Here is a 24,713-nt window from a genome sequence, read left to right on the forward strand (position 1 = left end):
AGCGTGTGGACCACTTAAGCAATATTACACGAGAGGGTGTGGTTTAACGTCATTGTTGCCGCGACAGTGATGCGGTCAGGAACGAGACGTAGTCAGTGTTGGGAAAGTTTTTATGAACTAGTTCAGTTCACAGTTCAGAAATTTAAAAAGGAACTAGTTCAGTTCATAGTTCAACATTTTGAACTAAAGTTCATGGATCCAAAACATGAACTATTTTAGTTATTTTTCGTTCTTTTCTTTCCATTTCTTTTAATTATTGCCACAGCCTATAGCCATTTGCGCACCAGCTGAGAGACATGGATTTAACGAATGCTGACAGGCACTCAAATGAGATGTTAACGTCCTGTAAGTAGATGTGGAAATAAAATTAGTGTTGACTAATCAATACAAGTGGCTCTTATTTTGATGAGGCAGTTTCTGCACAGGAAGTCCATTTCACTGGTAAACAAGCTACGATGGATGAGCTGTCAAAGTACTAGGACGCTAAACCACGTTAGCGACCATATTTACAATACGAAAACTGTCACTTAGACAATGTAGGTTACACACGCTGGAATTAAACATGGAACCTGCAGGCAGGAATTGTGTGGACGTTCGTGGTTGTGCTAATGATAAACGGACAGCTGCTGCTGAGATCCTAGGCTCCTGCTGCTTGACGACACTGTTTGTGACTAGGTGTACTAGTGTAGCTTTGCATCAGTGTGACTAGGTGTACTAGTGTAGCTTTGCATCAGTGTGACTAGGTGTACTAGTGTAGCTTTGCATCAGTGTGACTAGGTGTACTAGTGTAGCTTTGCATCAGTGTGACTAGGTGTACTAGTGTAGCTTTGCATCAGTGTGACTAGGTGTACTAGTGTAGCTTTGCATCAGTGTGACTAGGTGTACTAGTGTAGCTTTGCATCAGTGTGACTAGGTGTACTAATGTAGCTTTGCATCAGTGTGACTAGGTGTACTAGTGTAGCTTTGCATCAGTTGCATCTGCCCGTGTGAAAGCAGCATAACGTCGTGGCAGGATACGAACGTCTGTAACCCCCCCCACTCACTCTTGAACGAAGTTGAGCGAGAAAAAGTGACATTCACACACGCCAGAAATGAACGCGTTCACAATGACGTTCATCAGGCAGAAATACAGTACGTTCACGCTCAGCCCAAAATTAGAACGCGTTCGTGAACTATCGTTCTTTGAACGCGTTCGGGTACAACACTGGACGTAGTTGAGTTCCGCAAGCATCACTGAAGTGGCAATAATCACGTTAAACCACACACTCAAGTGTAATATTGCAATTATACAACAGTTACCCTTAAAACTAAGAAAATCGCTGAAAAAAAACATATTTTTTTAATGACAGATGTAGTCACTACGACCACAAATGTCCCAAGAAACTAGCTAGCCTAGCTAGCGCTCTGGGAAAACAGAGCAGCTGAATTATTTGTTTTGATTAGGTGTGGAGTATGGTGCTCGTTTGAACCACGGCTAGAAGGCTGTTTCAACCAATCAGATTGCTTCCTTCCTGTTGTATAATTCTCATTCTCCTGGGCCAAACTATAGGCCATTAAGAAGTAAAAGGTGACGATGTGTAAGATCTCTCACGCTTTCATATTTCTTTCTGGGAATTCTCCACGAAAGAATGTGTGAGCAGGGGGCACGGTGGCACAGTTGGTAGTGCTGTCGCCTCACAGCTAGAAGGTCCTGGGTTCGATTCCCGCTCGGGGCGCTGTGGGTGCTGCGTCATCAGTGCCCATACCCGAAGGCGGGGTTGGCGAAAGGGCCTTTCTGTGTGGAGTTTGCATGTTCTCCCCGTGTCCCCTAGGGTAGGTACCCTCACAAAAACATGCAGTAATCCTGGTCTCTAAACTGCTTCCCCCTGGCCAGCCGGGGCGCCTGATGGAGGGGAAAGGAACTGGTTGGAATAACGTGTTCCTTCCACGCGTTACGTCCAACCAGGAAAACTCCCCCCTGTCAGGTGTAAAGGAGCAACTTGGACACTCAAGCATGAAGGAAGCATGCTTGAGTCCGTTGCTCTCCCCAGGTTGGCGGAGGGTGTGTAGAGCCCAGGATCACATTATATGATTGACACAGGGGTTACACAATCGTGGGATAAAAAATATATAAAAAAAAAAAGAATGTGTGAGCTGACAGTAGCCAGTGGCGTAAATATCGACCAGTGCAACCAGTGCAGTGCATTTGCCCAGGGCCCAGACGCCATATGGGGGCTCATGGAAAAAAGAAAGAAACGCCAGTTTTCTCTGCCATGTCCATGTGGATCTGCTCAGAGCTATACTGCCAGGTCTGGCAGTGTTATAAAGGACCACTTTAAACAACATATTTGTTACGCCTGTGCCCAGTATAGCCAATGACCAAAACACGAAGCGGACGCCGGGCGGTGGGTTTCAAACCCCTTGACTCCACTGCAGTGGTTGGTGGGAGGAACTTCACACCCCTTGACTCCCCCACCCCGCCCGACCGGCCGGTCCGCTTCGTGTTTTGAACCTGCTACAAGTGAAGTGCATTCATTGCACGAGTGTATATTGGAGTGGCCGCGGAAAAAGACAAATGTACCATATTAACCGATTTAGACCTGCGGGACGGATTCTGCAAAATGTCTTGTAAATCGTGACCATTTTCATGAAAGACCCAGATGTTTCTATGTCAGCGGTTCTCAACGTTTTTCATGTCAACGACCCCAACAATTAGATAGTAATTGGCCGCCGACCGCCCATCTGAAAATATGTACTGTAGTTCCAGGGACCTCCCCAGAAGCAAATATTTGAGTTAAAAACGTTCGCTCTGAAAGAATATATACGATTGTGGCGAAGATTAGCGCCACATTTTCATGATTTTTCACAAAAAAATAGCGGATCTACAAGCTCGTTGGAGCTTGTGGATCTGCTATTTTTCCAAAAGCTAAAGTATAACATAATACTTAAAAAACACCAAAAAGGGGGTTCCCTCGTCCTGAATGTGATAAATGTGGTCCCGTTATACCGCTTGAAAAGTTTAGCATGACTCAATCCTGCAAAACACACAATTTAGCGCCGGACTGAAAGGTCAGAGGATCAGAGGATGACTCACGCATGTAACAATAAGAGCTGTGATTGTGATTCAGTTTCCCGTCATGAAAGGGCCTGTCAGTTTGCATCGAACACAGAGTGTGTCATTTCACAGCAACAGCTCATTATTTTAAAGCATTGCTATGAATGTTTCGTTGACTATAAACCATTTTATTTAGGGCTGAGGACGTGTCTGTGTCGTCTTAGCTTTTAAACCACTTCAACCACTATTTGAAACTTTTACCTGTCGAAAAATAGCAGATCTACAAGCGAGAGAGAGAGAGAGAGAGAGAGAGAGAGAGAGGAGGAGGGGGGGGGGGGGGGGGGAGTTGCACCACTCGGTTCACACACAGGTGTGTTTTTATTTTTCAGTCCGACTCTCGGCCACCGTACGCGTCACTCGGCAGTCATATGCAGGCCCTATGCATTCCATTGTGGTCCTATCGCCTATGTATTCAATTCATCAACATAGCATATAAATAACACAATAATACATAATAGACGACAAACACAAAACACTTGTTTTGTGTTCACCAGGCAGTGATCCACATTGTTTACTTTAAGGGACGGTGTCAGGGCATTCCACATTTTGGTACTTGACATTTTCAAGTGGGCTCTTGATCCCGGAAAGCTGGAGAGCCACTGGTCTACGCACCAAGGTCCAATTCCAATGTCCGCCCGATAAGCCCTTAAGCCCCGAACCATCACAGACTTAATACCTCCAAGATTGCATTATGAGATGAAATGCCAGACGGAAGAGGATCTTTTGTAAAGCGACGGGTCAGCTATTGAGTGCGTGAGGCGGTGGCGAGGGCTCCAAATTGTAGAAAAGGCACTTTGAAGACCGGTCTTTCATTCAGAATACTTCACATAACTTGAATCACATAAAACACATAAAAAAAAAGAACATTGTACATATAGAAACACATAGTGTGATTGTTGTTTAAAGCAGGAGTGGGCAACTTTGACCATGGAGAGGGCCACTATAGTTCCACACTCACTCCAGAGGGCCACTATAGTTCCACACTCACTACAGAGGGCCACTATAGTTCCACACTCACTCCAGAGGGCCCTATAGTTACACACTCACTCCAGAGGGACACTATAGTTACACACTCACTCCATACTCCAGAGGGCCACTATAGTTACACACTCACTCCAGAGGGACACTATAGTTCCACACTCACTCCAGAGGGCCACTATAGTTCCACACTCACTCCAGAGGGCCCTATAGTTACACACTCACTCCAGAGGGACACTATAGTTCCACACTCACTCCAGAGGGCCACTATAGTTCCACACTCACTCCAGAGGGCCCTATAGTTCCACACTCACTCCAGAGGGACACTATAGTTCCACACTCACTCCAGAGGGCCACTATAGTTCCACACTCACTCCAGAGGGCCACTATAGTTCCACACTCACTCCAGAGGGCCACTATAGTTCCACACTCACTCCAGAGGGCCACTATAGTTCCACACTCACTCCAGAGGGCCACTATAGTTCCACACTCACTACAGGGGGCCACTATAGTTCCACACTCACTCCAGAGGTCCACTATAGTTCCACACACACTCCAGAGGGCCACTATAGTTCCACACTCACTCCAGAGGGCCACTATAGTTCCACACTCACTCCAGAGGGCCACTATAGTTCCACACTCACCCCAGAAGTCCACATTCAATTCAATTCAATTTTATGAAAGTGTCAAGTGTCAAGACACTTTACATATAGAGCAGAAAACCGACAGAGATCCCACCCAGAGCAAAGCAATATTGCGACAGTGGCAACGAACAACTCCCCTTTAGGAAGAAACATCAGGCAGAACCCGACTCTAGGGTGGGCGGCCATCTGTCTCGACCGTGTAGGGGGAGAGAGGGGGGGGGGGGGGGGGGGATAAAATGAAAGACATAGAAGAAAAAAAGACAGGGAAGGAGATACAGGCAAATACAAGTAGTAGGAATACATGGTAAATGGTGCATTTAAATAGCACCTTTACCCAAGACGCTTTACATACATTGTGCATTACATTCACCCATTCACACACACATTCATACACCGATGGAGGCGGAAACCATGCAAGGCACCAACCTGCACATCAGGAGCAATTAGGGGTTCAGAGTCTTGCTCAAGGACACTTTGACACTATAGCTCTGGGGGAGCCCGGGTTCGAATTGGCAACCTTGCGGTTACCATCCGGCCACTCTACCCCCGAGCCACCGCCGCCCCCAATAACAATAATAATTAAGGTAATAGTGGAAGAATAATAGTATGGTATAGCAATGTTGTCAGATAATATATAATGTATAAGAATAAGAATATTGTATATTGCTGTCATAGCAGATTTGACACGTTTTGACTAATTCATGTATGGTAAAATGATTGACGTTTTTAATCATTCCGCTGATAGAACACTATACAAAACTGTGGCTATAATTCCAACGGTCAAAGTCTGCATCGATGCTGAAGGACTGACTGGAGAAAAAGCAGTGGCCATAGGGTCCACAGGGGGGCGCAAGTGCGCCGCACCACCATTCACAACACCCCACAGACCGGAAAAAATGAATTACAGCTGCATGCTGTTAATGTACAGTAAGTCTAACTTATAAAACCAACTTTGTATGTGTCGTTGTTGTTATTATTGCAGTGGATCATATAAAAGGCCACAGCAGCGTTGTTATCAACCTACAGCATAATGGAGTATAAAAAGGTGTTACTATAGTCATAGTAGCATCATTATTTGAGCTCATGCCATTAGTTATGTCTGTCTTTCACCAATGAATGACTATATAGTATATACAGCCTATAGTGGGCAGCCGCAGGGCCTATCAAAATAAACCAGTGCGGTGACATAGTACATGTTATCGACTTAATCTTTTTGTGTTGCACACTGCCTGGGGAACAATGCAGTGCAGCCTGATTGCAGCAAGACTGATTACAAAATGAGATACATCTGGGGAACAAAAGCAAGGGCTCGCAACTCACTCTGTAATGCTCCAGGTAAATGTATTCACAATCACAGCAGGGAGGACATACAACGCGTCGACCCGTATTGGTCTTTCCTAAGTAATAGTAATCATACTTGTCGAAGCGTTGTATATGTCCTGCCTGCTGTGATTGTGAATAAACTTACCTGGAGCCAAATGGACCGGTTAGGGTCCATTTGGTTCTACTGTATTTGTAAACTCTCTGAGTTAAAGACTCATATAGGTCCATTTGGTTCTTAACTATCTCTAATAGAGCTAGGTACCCACTGGAACTCCCTCAGGGGCCCCTAGGCCCCTGGTTCGATTCCCCTGGGTTAGTGTTGAAGTGAGGTCCTTGAGCACGACACTGGACCCCTAAGTGCCGGTGAGAGGCCTCATCGCTGTGTGCCAATGGGCCAATGAGAGGCCTCATCGCTGTGTGCCAATGGGCCAATGAGAGGCCTCATCGCTGTGTGCCAATGCACAACGCAACATTAGTGCACCTGCAGTCATACAGTAGCTAATCGTTAGAGCTCAGTGTGAAGTACAAGGAGGGAAGGAAGGAGAGAGAGAGAGAGAGAGAGAGAGAGAGAGAGGGAGAGGGAGAGGGAGAGGGAGAGGGAGAGGGAGAGGGAGAGGGAGAGGGAGAGGGAGAGGGAGAGGGAGAGGGAGAGGGAGAGGGAGAGAGAGAGAGAGAGGGAGAGGGAGAGGGAGAGGGAGAGAGAGAGAGGAAGAGAGAGAGAGGAAGGAGAGAGAGGAGAGGAAGGAAAGAGAGAGAGAAAGAGAGGGAGAGAGAAAGGAAGGAAGGAAAGAAAGAAAGAAAGAAAGAGGGAGATAGAAAGGAAGGAAAGAAAGAAAGAAAGACATGCAGCGAATCTCGACAGAATACTATACCACGCTGTCCAATCACGATACAATCCCCCCCCCCCCCCCCCCTCACATATACAAGCAATTAATTATACCTTCACCTGTGTGAGCGTTTGCATGCTGCCTCTGGGCACAACTAATGTCCTTTGCATTAGGGGACCCCGGTGTAATTGCTCTGCATCCACTTTGGTTCATTTGAGAGAGCACGAATCGAAAGCCACGAGTACACAAACGAACAGCTGGGTTGCCTGCACATTGATTAATTCTCCCCCCTTGCCCCCCCCCTAAATGTAAGCTTTAGAAACGGGTAGATTCATTGGTACTCCTGAGGAGGTCAGAGTGTGTCTAGTGTGTGATTTGAAAGAAATTTAAAATGAAATTCATTTTTTGTTTTACTGCCCTTTATATGAAGAATGAAGACATGTATTATTTTGTAAAATGACAACCATCTGTGCTAACTTTTTCTGGTTAGAGGACTATGAAAAACTGGAATTTTGTTTTAGGAAAGGTATTTTTGCTTTAGCAGACTTTTTATGCAAAGCGTGGGAAAAAAGACGAAATGTTTTGTTTGTGTAAAAAAAAAGGAAAAAAAAGAAAAGAAAAAACAACAACAAAACAAACCTGTTTCTTGTACACAATGCAATATTGAAGCAATGATATGGTGTGTCCTGTAAGTCCATGTGGGCTGGGCGCCTTTGGTGCATGACACAAAAATAAAGAATCTATCTATCTATCTATCTATCTATCTATCTATCTATCTATGTAAGAATGCCACAAGGCCAAATGTAGTCTAGCTGGAGTGAACGACGCGGTTCCGTGGAACACAGCGCTGAATTCGCCGTATTATTGCCTTCCCAGTCACATCTCCGTATAATTGCACCTGTGGGGATGCCATGAAACAAAGCTATGCTGTTTGCAAACGTATTTCAGCCAGACTGTAAATTGAGATGTATTGCACTTCAACACTGTCAAAACGGCAGTTCCTCTACCGTGGACCCTTTTTTTGAGTGGTGCAACCACTCCTATAGACAGCTTTGTGTGTCCCTGGCTGGCTGTCCGTCCGTCCGTCTGTCCGAGCACGAAAATAGCGTTTGGTTGTGTCACTGTTGCGCAGCCACACGCAGTGCCACGCGCGCGCGCACGCGCACACACACACACACACACACACACACACACACACACACACACACACACACACACACACACACTATGTGGGGGAGTGTGGCGTCCGGCGGTGAAGGTTGGAGAGAGATCGAAAGAACGCACATAACGCTGCATGCAAATGTGTGACAACGGATGTCACCCATTTATAGATAGATGGATGAGCCAAGTTGTGACTAACACCAAGTCACCCCACTCTGCCGAGCTCTGACAGAGTCTCCCCCCCGTCCGTCCCACGCACACACATTTTCACAAGTGCACATACAGGATATAATCGACAAATATTCATTATTCATCTCCAAAAATCCAATTTTGTTCACACATTCACACATTCAACTGAATGTGTGAATATGTCACTGCGACCCCAGCTAACAGCTACGTAGTTCAATAAAGGAGAGAACACACCAATATGGAATAAGCTAATGTCTATTGGAAATATTTTGGCAGCAGTTTAGCAAAATGGCAAAGGCAAAATTATGGCAGAGCATTATTTTGGGGATTAGACTCCAATTGCATTTATTGAATAAGATTAGCTTTTAATAGGGAGAACCCCCCATTGGAGTCTAGACGCTGGTGGTGGCAGCTGAGCAGATGACCCTCCTTCCTTCTCAACACTAGATGGAAAGGTGGAGTTGGGGATGGAGGTGGGTTGCTTGTTGCAGACTGAAAGGAGAATGGAGAGGTGTCAGAGGCAGAGATATTTAAAGGCGGAGTCGAATCACCCGATTGGCTGCTGCAAATTGCTAGGATTTGAGAACAGATAATGATGAGCCATGATAGTGCTGAAAGGCCGAATTAATGCGTTGGTTAAGATCTTCCTTATTGAACCTACGCTAAAAGCTACATTTCAATAAAGGAGAGAACACACCAATATGGAATAAGCTAATGTTTATTGGAAATATTTTGGCAGCAGTTTAGCAAAATGGCAAAGGCAAAATTATGGCAGAGCATTATTTTGGGGATTAGACTCCAATTGCATTTATTGAATAAGATTAGCTTTTAATAGGGAGAACCCCCAAAAGAAGTCTTACCGATGCAGGTGAGACCTGGAATGAAGCAGAATATGGCAAATTACACTTTAATTTAGACAGCATGAAGCAACAGGGGAAACTACGATTACTTTGAGCAACCACCACCAGCTATATGCAGAATGACGATTTAGGAAGCATGAAAGCGAAATGGTCGTCTAAGACCTGAGGTTAGCAAGGCTGGAATTTACCTTGCATTTAATGGCATGGGGCAACCAGCTATAGAAGCTGTATGCAACTGTTATAAGGCGTGAGCCACCAGCTATATGAAGCTGTATATGCAGATGATCTTAGGCATGTGCGACCAGCTATATGACGCTGGATATGCAACTGTTCTAAGCATGAGCAACCAGCTATATGACGCTGGATATGAAACTGTTCTTTAGCATGAGCAACCAGCTATATGACGCTGAATATGAAACTGTTCTTTAGCATGAGCAACCAGCTATATGACGCTGGATATGAAACTGTTCTAAGCATGAGCAACCAGCTATATGACGCTGGATATGAAACTGTGCTTTAGCATGAGCAACCAGCTATATGACGCTGAATATGAAACTGTTCTTTAGCATGAGCAACCAGCTATATGACGCTGGATATGAAACTGTTCTTTAGCATGAGCAACCAGCTATATGACGCTGAATATGAAACTGTTCTTTAGCATGAGCAACCAGCTATATGACGCTGAATATGAAACTGTTCTTTAGCATGAGCAACCAGCTATATGACGCTGAATATGAAACTGTTCTTTAGCATGAGCAACCAGCTATATGACGCTGGATATGAAACTGTGCTTTAGCATGAGCAACCAGCTATATGACGCTGAATATGAAACTGTTCTTTAGCATGAGCAACCAGCTATATGACGCTGGATATGCAACTGTTCTAAGCATGAGCAACCAGCTATATGACGCTGAATATGAAACTGTTCTTTAGCATGAGCAACCAGCTATATGACGCTGAATATGAAACTGTTCTTTAGCATGAGCAACCAGCTATATGACGCTGGATATGAAACTGTTCTTTAGCATGAGCAACCAGCTATATGACGCTGAATATGAAACTGTGCTTTAGCATGAGCAACCAGCTATAGCCTATATGCAGCTGATCTTCGGCATTAAAAACCAGCTGTATGAACTTGAAGCTGTATGTGCAACTGTTCTTAGCATGAGCAACCAGCTATGAAACAAGGCATGTTAAAGCTGAGTGTGAAGAATTTGGACTCATGAAGCGATATTAGAAAGCAAGATAGCCGACTGAGACCAGAGGCCATTCATTATTTGAATCTAATGGCATGAGCAACCACCGCCAGCTATATGAAGCTGTATATGCAACTGATATTAAGGCATGAAGCTAGTTTAAACAGAGATTGGCAAAGTCAGACGCATAAGAGCCATCTAAGGCCTGAAGCGAATTTAGCCAGAAATTACTTAATAGCATGAGCGACCATGACCAGCTATATGTAGCCGAATACAAAATTGATCTTAACGAATAGGCTATACGCTGAAGGCTGCGGTGAGATATGCAGCAAAGCCAACCATAGAAGGCTAACCTGAGAGATATCCCCCAAAAACCTATAAAAGGAGCTGCATAATGAGCAGCTGAAGACCAGAAACGGTCTACTAAATAACAGCTTGAGTTCCCTATGCAATCTGCCTCTATTGAGCAGATTGAGAGCCGATTTGAAACGCACCAATCATGATACGACAAGGTGCCATAGGGCTTGAGTGAGCCGAGACAGCATACTTGAATATGCAATACTAAAATAAAGGGCAGAATGGTGAACGGACACTGAAACCTAGAAGTTGCTGCGATTTCACTTTGTGGCACCAACAAGCAATGAATGACATACATGAAATACCAATGAGACTGATTGCAGCTGATGATTATAGCATTGGCATGTACTGTATGCCACCGAGGTACTGTCGTTAATGCATTGATTAACGACAGACGAGGCCTGGCTGCAAACCTGACCATTCCAGCATCCGAGTCTTCCGAGATGAACGGCACTCATTTCCCATTAGCATTGATCATTCACCATGCAGGAAGCCGGACATGGAAAGGAAGCACAAAGCAGAATATCAAAGAATGCTGATGAATAAGCATGATTATGATCATTGAGTCCGGTAGCTAATTTAGTGCTCTGCTTTAGCATGGCCATTATGTTGGCAGCAGACAGTGACTTTATCTGAGGGCTGTTAGCAATAACGTTGCCGGGCACATGACTAACCTTTTAGCAGTTTAAGCATTAGTTGAAGTGAAGCTGAAGGAGCAATGCAGTCGCCATGTGCTAGCAGGCTCATGACCAACCGAAATTTTAGCAGATGTAGCAAAAGCTGACGGAGCAATGTAGTCAGCACGTGTTAGCAGGCTCTTGACTAACCTTTTGCAGTAGTTGAAGCATTAGCTTAAGCTGAAGGAGTGATGCAGTTGGCAGTGTTATCATGACTGACCTTGTGGTAGCAGCATTAGAGGTTGATGAGATGTTTAGCAGGCTGGCAGCAGGCTGAGAAGACAGAACCATGGCAGAAGCAGTTGAAGTAGCGTAACCGGGATGTTTTAGCAGGCTTGCAGCAGGCAGAGAAGACCGACCTCGTGGCAGCAGCAGATGAAGTACCATAGCTGAGATGATTAGCAGGCTTGCAGCAGGCTGAGGAGACTCATGGCGGCAGCAGTTGAAGTAGCGTAGCTGAGATGATCAGCAGGCTTGCAGCAGGCAGATAAGACCGACCTCGTGGCAGCAGCAGATTAAGTAGCTGTGATGTTTGGCGGGCTTGCAGCAGGTTGAGGAGACTCATGGCGGCAGCATAGCGGAGATGATTAGTAGGCTTGCAGCAGGCTGAGAAGATGGACCTCGTGGCAGCAGCATAGCTGTGATGATTAGTGGGCTTGCAGCAGGCTCAGAAGACAGACTTCATGGGAGCAGCAGTTGAAGTAGCGTAGCTGAGATGATTAGCAGGCTTGCAACAGGCAGCGAAGACCGACCTCGGGGCAGATGAAGTAGCTGTGAAGTTTGGCGGGCTGGCAGCAGGCTGAGGAGACTCATGGCAGCAGCATAGCTGAGATAATTAGTAGGCTTGCAGCAGGCTGAGGAGACTCATGGCGGCAGCGTAAGCTGAGATGATTAGTAGGTTTGCAGCAGGCTGAGGACAAAATGCATTCTGAAATAAATAGCAGACCTGTTAGCACAGAGGTAGCATTAGCTGAGGATGCAATGTAGCATAAGCATGACTAACCACATGTTAGAAGCAATAGGATGAGTAGCATTAGCTGACTGAGCAAAGTAAAAGCATGCACATGATAGCTTATTTATATGGTTCACTTTTATCTAGACATCTAACCTGAAGCTGCATAAGCAAAGCAGACTCGTTACCCAACCTAACCTGAGATGATGGCAGCTGATTTAGTGGCATCTGGAGCATGACCTGAAATGATTAAGAACGCATAGCAGCAGGATTGACTGAAATGATAAGACTTCATGAGAGCAGCAGCGTGGCCTGAAATAAAAAACACGAGTTAGCAGCAGCTGAAACATGGCCTGAAATGAAAGATCAAGTTAGCATTGGAACATGTTTGCGTCAGCACTGACTGTGGCATGACCTCAAATGGTAAACATATTATGGCAGCTGAAACCTGAAATGAAAATATGTAATAAACAGCTGCACTTTGATGGCTCACAGGAGATTCATTGACTCAAGACAGACATGCATGCAAATAAATGATTGCCTCCTCTGCCATCTCTTGATATAAAACTGGGGTTACCTTTGTAACCTATACTTTTAGAGCAGTAGCTCTAGCTGTGATATCATGTAAACAGCAATAGCAGCAGTAAAGGTATAATTGAAATTGCAGACATGAGTTAAGAATTAGCTGAATTTTAGGCATGATATAGTGGCTATGGTAGTTAGCATTAGCTGGATTGCAGGCATGATAAATAGCATTGGCTGAAGCAGCAGTAAGAGCAAATGGCATTTTTTTGAATAATTCATAATGGCAGTAGCCTACAAACTGTTGAAAGCTGGAATTGAGGCAACCATTGCATCTGGGAGGAATGAAGTCAGCTTGTTGGATTGGAGTAGGCTGCAGGAGGCTGTTTGATGAGAGCAGGCCGCATGGAGGAAGTGAAGTAAAATTCTTCGAGAACAGCAGTTCTGAACTTAGCCCCAGCTAAAATTATTTGAAAGAGGGCAGCTAGTGAGCTGCCACTTGTGCGCACTGAGTGTGTACACCGCAGAGCACAGAGAGAGCACATCTTGCTTGTTGCAGACTGAAAGGAGAATGGAGAGGTGTCAGAGGCAGAGATATTTAAAGGCGGAGGCGGAGGCTGCTGCAAATTGCTAGGATTTGAGAACAGATAATGATGAGCCATGATAGTGCTGAAAGGCCGAATGAATGCGTTGGTTAAGATCTTCCTTGAACCTACGCTAAAAGCTACATTAGTGAGCCAGTCAGCGCAACATTGTCATCATGACATGCCGGCCCATAATACACAGGGACACACGTGCACACACGCAATCAGTCGGTCCACATTCAGAGCGTTAATTGCGTTGCTCGGCATTGAGCGGAGAATTCAACTCGCGGTCACGGTGACTTTTTTTCTTCTCTTTATTCTATCATTTCTCCAGGGTCCGCAGAGAGGTCCGCGGTCCGCCTGTTGAGGACCACTGCGCTAGTGTGTCACAGGGACTTATACCCCCAATCCAACCCTTGATGCTGAGTGTCAAGCAGGGAGGCACTGGGTCACATTTGGTATGACCCGGCCAGGGATCGAACCCCGACCTCCCAGTCTCAGGGCGGACACTCAGTAAAACAGTTATATACGTTCATAATCAGTGTTGGGCATCGTTACTTTCTAAAGTAACGTCGTTAGGTTACTAGATTACTGCCCATGAAAATAATCCCTTACCGTTACAGATTACCTTCTGAGAAAAGTAACAAGTTAGATTATTTTCCGTTATTTTCCGTTACCAGACAATTAAAACCCATTTTTAATGCTTGTGCAGGTTGTTTACATTGTAGGCTATTAGGCTACTGCCTACCGTCATTGCGCCGCATTATTACGGCCCTAATTAACTCTATGGTTAAAAACGAGAATGATACACACCATGAACTGACCATAGACAATATCCCCTTTACAGCTCTCTCTTTATTAACGAATATAATTCGCCACAATCGCCAGTCTATACTCGTAGGACTGGACAGAAAGGCTGTTGCGCTGCGCTCCAACCAGCCAACAGCGCACACAGATGCCCTCTCCACGGCGCGCACCGCGGCGCATGACACCACCACCACCGTGGACCCACGTATGAACTAGATAGTTTATAAGAAATGGCACGGCGGCCATCCTTGCAGGCAGTGACAGACAGTAACGGAATGAGAATCCTGTAACCTGTTATATTGGGGGGGGGGGGGCATTGATGATGAATGTTACTATTAAACTTAAACAATTCATTAAACTAGTACTCACCTAATGACGCAGCCACGGAGGATCTACCATGTATAACGTAATTCCAAAGTGTTTAGCCTACATTGTTTAAGTCAAAGACGCATGCGGTTTTTACTTTGGCTTAAAGCATGTTGTTATTATTATTCCGCATAGAGTATATTCCACCACCACCACCGGCACTGTCATAGTAGCTGGCTACAACCGAAACAACTTCCTCTTCCTCTTCAAAATAAAAGCTACTTGTAACAATACTTTTATTTCTTAAGTGAACTTACAGGATGTAGTAGACGCAGGATGTATAGTAGGCTACTATGCGCTGCACATTGGGGCTTGGGAAGATAAATCACACAGATATGAAGGCAGGAGAAATAGACTCCGGGCAGTCGGGGCTTTATTCTTTTTAAATCTTGCACACAAAATGAACAGGGACACATTATAGTAACGGGACTACTGTTTTGGAAAAGTAACTAAGTAACTAACTACTAAATTGCAAAACTAACTAGTTAGTTTATTCCGTTACCAATAAAAGTAGTCCCTTACATAACGCCGTTATTAATAGCGCCGTTACACCCAACACTGTTCATAATACACTTTAGTTATACGTCACCACCCTTCGCCTCCTATCCCATATACAGATTCTCTGAGAAAGCGAAAACATGGTGAAAAAGAAACTCAACAACCTCTCACACTCCACCGAGTTCAGATCGGTGGGACTGTCTGTGACAGTGTGTCACTTGGCAGACAAGCGCAGCATGCAGAGTGTGGCGAGCCCGATCACATAATCACCTCCTGTCCAACTGCACAGACCTCCCTCAGATGGAACCAGACCAGAGGAATAACCTCCCTCTTTTATACGGGTGGACCAGAGGCATGACTGCTGATCACCACCAACACCACATCTGTATATAGGCCTACCTCAGAGCATGTGCATAAAAGTGAATACTTTTGGAGTTTAGATAACAATGAATTATATGGTTTTGCATAATCAGATTATACCCCTAAAATCATATTCAGCTGCCCTTCTGAAACTGCTATGACACAACTTAGCACTCCTGGATGTCAGACGAACAAAATGATACCACGTTATGTCTTGTCCCTTTTTAGGGCAACGATATCTCACCCGGGCTAAGGACTATGGGGGGTGTTTTTGTTGTCCATCCTAACCCATTAACCCATTCTGACCTGAGATCAGATTCTAAAAATGTCTTCTACGTCAGTCGCTCTTCGATTTTTAAAAAATAGCAGACCTACAAGCTCGTAGCGCGCCACTCGGTGGCACGCTATGAGCTTGTAGATCTGCTATTTTTCATTAGCTAAAGCATAACATAGTGCCAACAGCAAAATGGGTTCCCGCCCAAAATGGGTTAAGGCCTGAGGCCGCTTCTACAAAATATGCCTTCTAAAATCAGTGGTTCTCACCTTTATTTTCCATGCCAGGACCCCCACATTGATATACAGTGTATCTCTGGAGAAACCACCTAACTTTGACTTCGAAGTTTGACGGCCCCTATAATTGTTTAATCCAGGGTTCCACCGTTTAATTCGCCGTTTTAAAATAATTAAAAAGAAACAGCGGAAATTGAGCTCAATGTAAGTGGACAGGGGGTTTGTTTGGACTACAATGCCTCATGAAGGCGGATCCTGTAGCGCATTGTAATGTAATCAGTACCAGCGGTGGTACTGATGATCAAAACATGCCGACGGACCATTTTTCGTCTGCAAAAACTTCAGCGTATGTAACAATCTCAACACAGTGAGCTGTAGCACGTAAGTGGTTTGCCCTGAACACACACACACACACACACACACACACACACACACACACACACACACACACACACACACACACACACACACACACACACACACACACACACACACACACACACACACACACAGTAGCACCGTGATGTAATTTTCCATCCTCAGTGGGGATGGGGGATGGAGGGGGGGGGGGGGCTGCTGGGTGTACCCAATGTGGTCATAAAGTCTTCTTCTAAGAAACAGATCAAAAGGTGCAGTCAGGCCACTTCAAGAATGGAAACAGGGTCTGTTCCCTTCATTGACGAAACAACAACATCTGGTGTGTTAGCGGAGAGATGCAATTTTTTTTTGAAACATGGAAGGTTTTTGCCACAGGAATGTTTGTACATTCTCACAGACAAGACATGTTCTTTATTTTTTAGATATGTCCTTTTGTTATACGAGATCAACAATTCTGTAGTGGCCGTGCACAAACAGGCTCTTCTTCTTCCTGTTCTTATGACAGCGACTGAAGGACAAATGCTTTGAATTGCTATTATTGATCAAACACAACAGAAACCAAGGACTATATATTTCAAAGGCGAGAAAGTTTGACTGTGCATTTTTTTACACGTGAGTGCAGTTAGAACTTTTCCATTGCCATCTTATGAGAGGCGGTGTTCTTGTTCACATTTTCACGATTTTTCTAAAATAGCAGACCTACAAGCTCGTAGAGCGCTACACGGTGGCGCGCTATGAGCTTGTAGACCCTCTATTTTTCAATAGCTAAATTATAACAATGTTTATAAAAATTATAATAATGATCCCGCCCAAAATGGGTTAAGGCGTCTACGTAAAGCCCTTCATATAGGCATAGCGGCAGCCATTCAGAATGTTTGTGGCATGGTTTCCGCAACAAGCATGGTGGTGTGAGGGAAAGGAGGGAAAAGGTTGAGTCTGGGTGCAGTTGGTGATTTTGCCTGCCAAATTTGAGTCTTTTCAATAGTTTGCATTTATAGTTTTAGTCAAATTTTGTGTGTTTTAGTGGCCCATTTAGGCCGGAAGTAAAAAAAAAAAAAAGTAGAAAAAGTAGCTTGTAGATCTGCTAATCTGCTAAAGTATAACAGTTAAAACACCAAAAAGGGGTTCCCGCCCCAAAATGGGTTAGTCTAGTTTTAGTCGACCAAATGTAATTAAGATGTTGGTCTACTGTTCATTCAGTCGACTGAAATGTATTTTCGGCGAGCCTCGATGCCGTCGTTATGGCTCATTTTATACACTTGCTATTATAAAATAGCCGATCTACAAGCTCACGGCGACGCGTCGTGTGATTGTAGAGCGGCTATTTTCAGCATGCAGCTTTGTGTCTTTTTTTGTGTTTCGGGATAAAGATGGTCAGCCGAGGGGAGACAAGTCGTTAAAAAGGATCCCTGGCTAATAAGACTAAATATAATCATACCCTGAAGAAGGCAGTTGCATCTGCCCGAAACGTTGGTTTCTCACACTTTAATTGGCTATCAGTGGTGTGGGAAACTTTTTTGTCTTTGATAAGAGTTGAGGCCATCATACTCGCGGTGATGTCCTTAAGGATTGACCCCGCCTCCCTGTGGTTTACCCACCTTCTAGGACCAATCAGTGGGTGATAGAGGGGGTGATAGCTCCAGAGTTGAAAAGACTTGTCTGATAGTAAAAACAGAGAGATGGGTCTGTGTCCGCGGTGATAGCTGATCATCACCGCAACTGAAGCGTTATTCATAGTCTGATTTATCGGTGGTGAGGTGACCACCGAACTACAACATGACGTCACGAGCCGCGGTGAAGAGCAAACCACCGCCACCGCCCCCAGCCCTTCTCTCTGTTTTTACTCACCACCGCTCAACGTTATTCCCGGTGGTCAGCTCACCACCGGAGCGGTGGTCAGTGGTCAACTCACCACCGAAAATACAGACTATGAATGAGCCTTGACGTAATGGTGTAGTTTTCCAACCCTTTAAAAACTACACCGGGGTGATAAGCTATCACCAGAAACTGGAGTATATGTATGAGCCTTAAGACGTATCTTTTTAGATGTTTCTGCAGCCTTGAGCTGACACTACCATGAATTAGTGTGGCCGTAAGAGCCGTTAAGACTGGTGTGCGTATACTGTAGCATCCTCCTGCACAGTAATAAGACAACTATGCCTTACAACACTATGCTTGCCCTAAACTAAAACTAAACTACTTGCATGTGTGCGTGTGTGCGTGCGTGCGTGCGTGCGTGCGTGCGTGCGCTTTGTTTCGGCTGTTATAGGCAGTTTGTCTGTGTGGAGGAGGAGGTGCCATGTGTATCCTTAAGTGAACATGAACTGTCAAGTGTCAACCCCGTTATATGTTTCCTTGTAAAATTAATATTGTGAAAATGTGTGTGTGTGTGTGTGTGCTCGTGCGTGTGTGTGTGTGTGTGTGTGTGTGTGTGTGCGCACCTGTCCAGGCTGAGTGCAGATCGGGAGCAGATTCCTGTGTAGATGGACAGCGGTCGGAGGTCGGGGGTCAAACCATCCCCTGTTGGCCTTTGATTAAACCGCTGAGCCAGCTGGGAGATCTTACTGTCTGACCTGACACACACACACACACACACACACACACACACACACACACAGGGAGCAAAAAAAGGATAGCAGGTGAGTTGAGAGATGGGTGCACTCGCACACACAGTCAGCACGGTTGATGTGAAGAGGTTGTCAAGTCCTCTCCTCTCAAAGCTCTCCCGCCACACAGAAAGACAACATTACACCAAAAGATGACACGCACGCACGCACGCACACACACACAAACACACACTCCCCTTCAGGAGCTTCTCATCCTCCACATGGGTCCGTCTACATTCCTTCCAGTGATGTGAAGGAGTTTCACTGCAAACGTCTTACTAACTCAAGTAAAAGTACCAGGAAGTCGCCCGAGGGCGAGAAGCGACCAGGTTGCGTGCACGCATCCGCCTGGGTGACAGCAGACTGCTGTCACAATGCTCACAATGCGTTGCGTCGCGACACATTATGAGCTCGTAGATCTGCCGTTTTCAAATGGCCGAAATGTACTGTATATATACAGGTCTGAAGTGGTTACTGTAAGTTTTGTTAAAACAATCAAAATCTACAAAATAACTCGTAACTAAAGTTGTCAAATAAATGTAGTGGAGCTGTCTCTGAAATGTAGTGAATTAGAAGTAAAAGTACAGAGAATACCGCAACACCTCAAAACTGTACTTAACACCAATTCCCGCCACAATTAATGGTGTGTGTGTGTGTGTAGACTCTCGACTGGTTATTATTATTATTCTCTGCCTTGAGCATGAGAAGTACTGGCTGGCTCCGTGCAATAAGTGTTGTTTTGACCAGAAATGCCGCCTGGGAGGGGGGGTTTGGAGTCTAAAGCGACTGAAAGCGTACGTGTGTGCGAGCATGCGTGCACTAGGGAATTCACTTCTAGTCATTTTTACTAGTTGACTAGTTGCCTAGTGTACTAGTCGACTGTATATATATTTTGTCGATGTACAAAATATATATATATTATTTTTTTTGGAAATAAATATTTGTACATTTAAAAACTGTGTACATTGGTGATTATAACTATAATCTACCTGATCTTGAGGCCTACAAAATCGGGAAAAAAATTAAATAAAATGAACTTTTTTTCCCTTATCAACTAGTCAACTAGTACCAGAAAGGTTGACTAGTGGATTTACTAGTAAACTAGTCGACTTAGTTGCTTAATGCCCTAGCGTGCAACCAAGATGGCTAGATGGCCACTAGATCGGATCAAACACGTTTATACAACTGAATAAACAAAGCCTACGCATTTTGGCGGCGGCGCTTCCCGACAAATAACGCAGGTAGGTAAAAGTACTTAAGTAAATGTACTTTAGTTACTTTCCACCACTGCCTGACAGGACTAGGGAGATCTGAGCCCTCGTCACGTCAGTCCCTTTTCAACCATTATTATTCATTCAGCATTTGAGCCACGGACCAAGAAGTTAGGCTACATTAAGGTTAAGGGTCAAGAGTTATGAATAACGGTCCACTTGGTTACCCAACTCTGCTGAGGACCACCTAGAACACATGGTTACCCAACTCTGCTGAGGACCACCTAGAACACATGGTTACCCAACTCTCCATCATTTAGCTGGGGACCACCTAGAACACATGGTTACCCAACTCTCCATCATTTAGCTGGGGACCACCTAGAACACATGGTTACCCAACTCTCCATCATTTAGCTGGGGACCACCTAGAACACATGGTTACCCAACTCTCCATCATTTAGATGGGGACCACCTAGAACACATGGTTACCCAACTCTCCATCATTTAGCTGGGGACCACCTAGAACACATGGTTACCCAACTCTCCATCATTTAGATGGGGACCACCTAGAACACATGGTTACCCAACTCTCCATCATTTAGCTGGGGACCACCTAGAACACATGGTTACCCAACTCTCCATCATTTAGCTGGGGACCACCTAGAACACATGGTTACCCAACTCTCCATCATTTAGCTGGAGACCACCTAGAACACATGGTTACCCAACTCTCCATCATTTAGCTGGGGACCACCTAGAACACATGGATGGTTACCCAACTCTCCATCATTTAGATGGGGACCACCTAGAACACATGGTTACCCAACTCTCCATCATTTAGATGGGGACCACCTAGAACACATGGTTACCCAACTCTCCATCATTTAGCTGGAGACCACCTAGAACACATGGTTACCCAACTCTCCATCATTTAGCTGGGGACCACCTAGAACACATGGTTACCCAACTCTCCATCATTTAGCTGGGGACCACCTAGAACACATGGTTACCCAACTCTCCATCATTTAGCTGGAGACCACCTAGAACACATGGTTACCCAACTCTCCATCATTTAGCTGGAGACCACCTAGAACACATGGTTACCCAACTCTCCATCATTTAGCTGGGGACCACCTAGAACACATGGTTACCCAACTCTCCATCATTTAGCTGGAGACCACCTAGAACACATGGTTACCCAACTCTCCATCATTTAGCTGGGGACCACCTAGAAAACGTCACCTATCTCTTGTCTGGGAGGAAAACAGGTCTTTGTCAATTAACCGGGGTAACTCGTGAGTCAATGCTAAAAGGATATAACACAGCAAAAACTAGAAAAAGTGCACCTCGGGGCAACAGGTCTCCACCAGGGCAGGTCAGGTTGTAGCCTCCTGGTGGCGCTATAATAGGCCAATGTGGAAAGGGTGACCATTTCTTCTTTGGATGATTTGAGGCATTTTGTTCCAAAAATCCACGTGTTGGTGGCGCTATAACAGGCCAATGTGGAAAAGGTGGGATATATTCCTCAGCCTATTATAGGAAAGTCGGTGAAAGATCTCACGTAAATTGCACGCTGCGTTCATGTGAGGGTTATTTGAGGGTTTTTTGTTCAAAACGGGCCAATCCTGCCAGCTTTGAAAGCCAATGTTAGCCAATTAGGATGGAATCTGAAATATCGGACAGATCCGGGCTGGAACACATGACTATAGTGTGTAACGATTTGTGGGATTTTTTGGACAGAATCTGGAGGAGTAATATCTATAAATGTGTTTTTCAAAGCCGGCCTCCTGGTGGCGCTACAACTCGTCAGTCAATGTGTTAACCCATTTTGGGCGGGAACCCCTTTTTGGTGTTTTAAACATTATATTATAATTTAGCTATTGAAAAATAGCAGATCTACAAGCTCATAGCGCGCCACCGGGTGGCGCGCTACGAGCTTGTAGGTCTGCAATTTCTTTAGAAAAATCGTGAAAATATTTATTTCAGAAAACTGGAGGATTTAGAAGATTTTGAGGTCAGGCCTGAATGGGTTAATGCTACAAGGATAAAAGGATAACACACAACAACAACAAAAGTCCTGTGGACTTGTGGTCCGATTATAGCATTCAATTCATCAACAGAGCATTGCATATTCATAGCACATGAATACATTTCGCTGACTGTTATGCACAAAGGAGAGAATGTACAAAAGGACAGAAACAGCAGCGGTGCATGATTGATGACACCTCCTTTCAATGGCAAGTCATATCTAACTCCCGCTGGAAGCGTTCTGAATGATAGATGCTTTTTCAGGACGGATTTGAAAGAAACCAGCGTTTAACCCATTTTGGACCGAGGTCGATGTGTCTATGTGTCAGCGCCGGTGCTCAACCTTTTCTCATGTCAAGGACCCCCAGAATTATCTCTATTGGGCCACGGACCCCCCCCCCCCCCATCTCAAAATATGTATTTCCAGCCAGGACCCCCCATGAAGCCACATTCTAGTTAAAAATGTTCGCTCCGAAATATATATTCAAAGATTTGTGCCACATTTTCACGACTTTAAAAAAAATAGCAGACCTGCAAGCTCGTAGCACGCCACTCAGTGGTGCGCTACAAGCTTGTAGATCTGCTATTTTTCAATAGCTAAATTATAACATAATGTTTAAAACACCAAAAGGGGCTCCCGCCCAAAATGGGTTAATGGACGGTGTCAGTGCTTTCCACGCTGTGGTGGCAGAGTATAGTATAGAATGACTTATTAAATCAGTGGTTTTCAACAGGTGGTCCGGGGTCTACGTTGGAGAATGAAGAAGAAGTGTTATGTTTATGTACTGTACTGTATTGATACACCTGAAATCATCCTATATACAGTTAATATGTATGCGTGTGTAGGCTGCTACAACAGTGACACTTGGTTTTGAAAACCAACCAAATGCAATTTCCGTGCTCAGACACAGGTAGCCAGCCAGGCAGGCAGGCACACGCAAAGCTACTTAAGGAAGAGGTTGCACCACTTAAAAATAATAAAAACGGTTGCTTTTTGTATTATCCCTCCTCCCTCCCTTTCTGCTCAGGTTATGTGGATCAAACAGCCATCAGACATCATAATAGTATAAAGGTCTCGAGTGGTTCAAGGTAGGGTATGGTATACGTGATAGTATTCTTTGGATAAAAAACAAAAAAAACATGTTTTGTTAAAGTGAAAGCTTGGCTATATATAGAGCGTTTGTTCGGTCTCTCCAGTTCTTTAGTGAACAGAAAATGCATTTTCAAGGTGGGTTATTGCCAATTTCAGCCAATGTATATATGACTTATACTGTATGTATGAGCTCCGGTGACATAATACATGTTGCAGTTCAACATGTTGGATCAAACTGGTGTCCCTGATATAATACCAGAACATGCATTTTCTTTAACTAACAACAGGAGAGACCCCTGTTACTAAACAGACACTCTATAGCAATGACTACTATCACATCAGCGCTACAGGGTGCCTCGAAGGGGTTCCCGAATGGACCCTTTATACATCTGTAACTGTGAGTTGGTAACAGATGGAACCAAATGGACCCTTTACATCTGTAACTGTGAGTTGGTAACAGATGGAACCAAATGGACCCTTTACATCTGTAACTGTGAGTTGGTAACAGATGGAACCAAAAGGACCCTTTACATCTGTAACTGTGAGTTGGTAACAGATGGAACCAAATGGACCCTTTACATCTGTAACTGTGAGTTGGTAACAGATGGGACCAAATGGACCTGCGGAACATGTCTCGTATACTCCGAGAGCGTAACTAAATGGAACCACATGCGGGGACCCTCTACAGGTGCGCAACTCTAAGAATGTAACAAATGTATAACAGAAAATGTGTACCCTTTACAGGTTCCGGGGGAACAGTGTAACTAACACATGGAACCAAATGGAAATAATGATTCCATTTGTTACACTCCTCAGTAGTAAGGGGGAAGAAGGGAAGGGGGTCTTTGACATTCAAATGTTAAGCGGCAGAGATAGGTAGACATGTACTCACGTCCGATCAAGCCACAGCTCAGCCTCTCTCTCTCCCTCTCTCTCTCTCCCGGGGGTGGTATCTCTCTATCTCTCTCTCTGTGACTGATACTAGCCTCTCTCCTCCAGAGTTTAGAAGCTCCAGAGCGGGTGGGGGGGGTGTTGTACGAGTCTCTCTAAACCCCAGTAAGGTGCCCTCGGTCCTGGGATGGAGTCAAGCTCTAGCCGAGTCCTGGCTGTGGAGTGAAGCTCCGGAGGGGGGGGGGGGGTGTTGTACGAGTCTCTCTAAGCCCCTGTACGGTGCCTCGGTCCTGGGATGGAGTCAAGCTCTAGCCGAGTCCCTGGCTGTGGAGTGAAGCTCCGGAGGGGGGTGTGTTGTACGAGTCTCTCTAAGCCCCAGTAAGGTGCCTCGGTCCTGGGATGGAGTCAAGCTCTAGCCGAGTCCCTGGCTGTGGAGTGAAGCTCCAGAGGGGGGGGTGTTGTACGAGTCTCTCTAAGCCCCAGTAAGGTGCCTCGGTCCTGGGATTGAGTCAAGCTCTAGCGGAGTCCCTGGCCGTGGAGTGCGTACCATGCACCACCACCACCACCATCACCACCACTACTACTAGCACTGCTGCCTGCC

The 24,713-nt window shown here is 45.1% G+C and overlaps 1 protein-coding gene across 1 annotated transcript in view; it reads right to left on the minus strand.

The window, feature by feature from the left end:
* The window catches only part of ankfn1a (ankyrin repeat and fibronectin type III domain containing 1a), a gene marked incomplete at its 3' end in the record, with an annotated part of 151,354 nt that overhangs the window by 55,224 nt on the left and 71,417 nt on the right, over window positions 1–24,713 (minus strand). The window contains exon 3 of the mRNA XM_083787481.1: window positions 18,725–18,856. The remainder of the gene's footprint in view (window positions 1–18,724; window positions 18,857–24,713) is intronic.

Source organism: Protomyctophum parallelum (genome assembly GCF_964188405.1).
Source record: "Protomyctophum parallelum genome assembly, chromosome: 17".
In the NCBI taxonomy this organism is placed as follows: Eukaryota; Metazoa; Chordata; class Actinopteri; order Myctophiformes; family Myctophidae; genus Protomyctophum; species Protomyctophum parallelum.